Source organism: Trachypithecus francoisi, unplaced genomic scaffold (genome assembly GCF_009764315.1).
Source record: "Trachypithecus francoisi isolate TF-2019V2 unplaced genomic scaffold, Tfra_2.0 Lachesis_group19, whole genome shotgun sequence".
NCBI classification, from domain to species: Eukaryota; Metazoa; Chordata; class Mammalia; order Primates; family Cercopithecidae; genus Trachypithecus; species Trachypithecus francoisi.
Window position 1 is genome coordinate 29,230,655 of NW_022681464.1, and position 4,841 is coordinate 29,235,495.

General features: G+C 40.9%; 1 pseudogene; it reads left to right on the plus strand.

The window, feature by feature from the left end:
• Positions 1–233: 233 nt before the first annotated feature.
• On the plus strand, positions 234–438 carry LOC117064300 (annotated as a pseudogene).
• Positions 439–4,841: the final 4,403 nt, after the last annotated feature.

The window sequence follows — 4,841 nt, forward strand, 5'->3', positions numbered from 1 at the left end:
CATATCCCAACTACTCCTTGCATGTTGTTCATTATTTTCTTAACACTCAGCATATTTACAATGTGTTATTTCATATCACAGACAAGGAAACTGAACGCAGAGATGTTTTATTTCTTGCCAAATATCACATGAGGATGAACAATGAAACTGATCTGAAACCAGAATTGTCCAATTCCAACATCTGTTTTTTTTTTTTTTTCACTCTGATATGCTGCAATTAAAATGTTATTTCTAAGACTGTACTTTCCAACATCGTTTCTATAGTTGGTTGTGAGAGAAGTTTCTCTGAACTTGTGGAGCACGGGAAACCAGGAGGAGGAGGCACAGGGTGCTCTCCACATGTGTGAAACTGGCTGTGGGTGTTGCAACTGCCATATGCCACTGATGATCTTCTCTTCCTCTGGAAGAGTGAGAGGGGAAGAACACAGTTTCAGTGCTTCACATTTATAATTAATTAATTAAGGGCAGGTGCAGGGGCTCACACTTGTAACCCTAGCACTCTAGGAGATTGAGCAAGGAGGATTCCCTGAGTCTGGGAGTTTGAGACCAGCCTGGGCAGCAGAGTGAGACCCTGCCTTAAAAAAATTTTTTTTTCTTTCGTTTTAATTTTCATTTTTTTGAGACAGGGTCTCACTCTGTTGCCCAGGCTGGAGTGCAGTAGTGTGATCTCGGCTCACTGCAACCTCTGCCTCCGGGTTCAAATGATTCTCATGGCTCAGCCTCCCAAGTAGCTGGGGTTACAGGTGCCTGCCCACCACACCCAGCTAATTTTTCTGTACTTTTAGTAGAGATGGGTTTTCACCATGTTGGCCAGGCTGGTCTCAAACTCCTGACCTCAAGTAATCTGCCCACCTCAGCCTCCCAAAGTGCTGGGATTACAGGCATGAGCCACCGCACCCAGCCAAAAAAAAAAATTTTTTTTTTTTTAATTAGCCAGACATTGTGGCATGTGCCTGTGGTTGCAGGAACCATGGGGGCTGAGGTGGGAGGACAGGTTGAGCCCAGGAGTTTGAAACCAGCCTGGGCAGCAAAGTGAGACCCTGCTTCAAAAAAAAAAAAAAAACTAAAAAGCTATTTCTTACAGATATTCATTGGGTGGAAAGCAATTTAATTTTACATATAATAAGTTATTTCAAAAAGAACTGTAGTTATGTGTGGCAATTTTTCATAAAAGCCTGATACAAATCAAGATCTACCACGGAGTCAGTAGGTGTGCTCCAGAGATACCCTTCTTGACCAAAACAAAGCAGGGCAGAGGTGGGGAGGCCTTTTGGGCTGGGCTCCAGGACACCATGACTAGGAGATGATGCAAAGCGCATGACAGAGTAGAGAGAGCTACACAGTTTGCTTCCATATTAGACTCTGCAAAAGTAGTTCTTAAATGTTAGCTCACATGCAATCCAGTCACGTTACTGAGCAGATTCCTGGACTCCAGTCCTGGGTGATTCTTGCAGGTGGTGCATTGACCAGGTTAGGAGAATCATTGTCCAAGGTCTCAAAGCCAAATTTAGGACGCTGAGAGAAAGAATCCTAAGTGGTCGAATGGGAAACTGATTCTCCTTTTGAGCACACCTTAGATTCAGATAATTGATTGGAGAAGACCATTCTATACAAAAATCTTCTGACCTGCAGAGTTTCTACAAAAAGTCTTGAGAAAGAAAAAAAACCATATATTTTTGGAAAAGATTGAATTTAATTATAATTTTGCAAATTATACTGTGGGAAAGGTCAACAGAAAGAAGTGTATTGCGGATGATCTTATAAAAAGAACCTTTTGTAAAGCAAACAATTACCTTCTGATTTGTCTATTCTGAACGCTTGATGTTTATTTAAATTGGATGTTCTCATAGCAGGACACACCCGATACCCGGCTTGTCTAAACACTTAAAAAGTCAAATTGTCTAGTTATCAAAGCCCATCTTATTTCCTGAACACGTATGGATGGTCTTTCAGGAGTCATTTCACAGTGATGTGCAGAGAGAAAAACAAAACAAACAAACAAACAAAAACCAAATCATTGTTCTAAGTGCATTTTCCAGCCTATGTCTAACTTTCTAGCGGATAAAGGCAATAAAAATGTTTGGGTCCAACACTGCAATATAATTTGAAATTCCTTGCTTACTGAAATCCTAGCCAAAAGGCTTTCTTTAGTTTTGTATTAAATTATCCCATTTGGTTGGCTGCCTTAATCAACTTAACCGATTATTTGCCAGATCACCATTTGCCTCTGTGCAGACACCCCGTCAGAGCTCAGGTGAACAATTTCTTGGGCCAGAGCGCCTTTCTTTTTCCTCAATACCAAGACTGTCTCCTGCCACACCTTTAACAGTGCTCTCCATCTGTAACCTCAGGTTCATAATGCAGCTTTGTTACTTGGTTTGTCTAAAAGCAATTAGTAGTTTCAGATTTTTATTTCCTATTGGGGGAGAGATGATTTGGGGGAGAGTTGGGGAGGTGACTGAACAAAGCCAGTTGAACAGTTAATACTTTAACCTTGCATATAATTTATACAATAAACAAAGTCACATGCTTCCCTAATAATTTAGATGTAAGCAAATGTTGATTTATTCAGGAAGGCTACTGCCAGAAGCAACGCCTGCAGCACTAAAATTTGAATTAAACTAGGACAGAAGCAGGCTAGTCTATAATAACATTTGTATAATTTTATTTTTGCCCTTGGCTCAGTTCATTTCCTCGTACAGTAGATGCATGAAATTGGTTCTTCAGCCACCTTTAGCTGATGCTCATTGATATCCGGGCAGGCAGAGAAGCAAGAGAATGCACCTTTCTAAGCTTTGTGTTTTCAATCATAAGGCCTTGACTTCCTAGGTCATTTCTGACAATGATTATCTTCCTCTGAATTGTGTTTTTGGCAAATATCTCAGAAAAGCTTCATTTAACCTAGAGATACAGTTTCCCCCCTCTTACTGTGAGGGGACTCTTAGAACTGAGACAGTTAAATAGATGCAAATGTTGTGCTGTTTTTATTCCTTTATTCAAGCCCTGGGGCATGAAATCTGAGTTCTCTTACTCTGCTTTCAGCAGTGAAATAAGGGCCTGAAAAATTCTTTAAATGACGGTGAAAAATAAACATTAACTTGAAACAGTGAGGAATCAACCCCCCCTTTTACTATTAACCTTTGACTTAAGTAAAAACTAGGACCTACATTTTACAACTTACCACTTATGTTAGGATCTGAGGCTCCTTTTGAGGGGGCAGGCTCAAGCTGGTAAATAATTTTGGAGAGCTTCTGAGAAGTAGATGAAGTTTTACATCCAAACATAGGGAAACCTGGTTTTTTCATAGCAGTTCCTGGAATAATGACATTGCCAACACACACAGCACACACATGGAAGCGTTCTCAACCCCCATAATCACCTGGAAATGTCTTACCATTTTTATTCTTCCTCCGCCATACTTCCATTTTAGGCAAAGTAACAGCATTTTAGAGCGTCAAAACTTCTGAAATGAAGAATTTATTCCCTTAGTTCAGGAAATCAATTATGTTAAAAATTCTCCCTGACCTTTTATTTAAGGGGAGTTAAGAAAAAATAAAATCCTAAAAATTTAGAAATTAAAGAATTGGTATTGACACTTTATGTGCAATAATGCATTTATGCCTCACTTCTTCCAGCTGAGAAGGTAAATAGCAGCCCTAGTGTTTTGGAGGCAAACATTGTTCTGTCCTATTCTTGGTAACAAAATCTGCTCCCAGGCCTTCTCCATCCCTGTCTGATTGTGCCCTGGGGCTGTTGCAGGCGGCCAGAGGAGCCTTTCAGAAAATCCAGGCCATGTTTTGACTTCATTAGAGATTCCAAATAGAACAAGTTTTAGCCTGGCTCAGGCTTTGGTTATGAAAGTTTCCCACAGCTCTCAAAAATATACAGAATAACAAATGGCTGGGCAGAGAAATAGAAGGCAATAGTCATTCCATCAAAGGTTTCTAGTCACATCATAAACTACAATTGCAGAGCCTGAGGAGCTTATGTCACTAGGACCCAGAGATAAAATGTTTTGCCTTTGGCCCCCGAGGTCACGCGCTGGGGCAAGAGCTTTGAGGTTGGGTCCTTTGTTTGCACACTGGCAGGGGAAGGGCACTTGATCCCTGCCTAGGAACAGAAAGAATGCCTCTCTCCCCCACCCTGTGGCCCCTTGGCCTTCCCTGGGGACAGGCTGTGTGGCTCAGCGGGCATTGTGAAACCTTCCACCCCAAGGGGTGGCTGTAAAGCTTCAAATGTTTTCGGGCATTTCCAGCATAAAGGCAAAAATTGATGAGTTTCAGTGGGATAAGCTCTGAGGCTTCGAGGAAAAAAACCCCTAAGGCGGTGGGTGTGAGGAGGAAACTTTTTATTGTCTCGCTGCAGATTTTTTCTTTCATTTTTCTTTTCTTTTGCTTTTATTAAGTCAAGATGTTATATGAATGCACCAGTTAAATATTACATGCAAACTTCTTAAGGGAACCATTTCCTCCCCAGTCTACAGATCAGTCTCCAGTTTGTCCATATTCCTGTTTCCCATCCTTCTTCCTCCTCTCTCCCCTGTTCCAGGTTCTCCCTTCTCTTTATCCCCACCCTTTTTGGGAGGAATCATAAAACCACACTTTATTGACAAACTCCAGAAGGCTAGGACCTTATGAGGATCCTAGATACTCATGCTACCAACTTCCATGGAATGGCCTTCATTTTCCACACACTTTTATTTCAGAAATCATATGAACTACTAGAAGTCACTCAAACAAGGAAGGATTTACATTCATTTTTTCCCCCAAATAGTCTTAATATACATGTTTCTTGCCAGAAGCAGATTTTGTTGATGCTTTATTTTTATTTTTTAAAGCCAA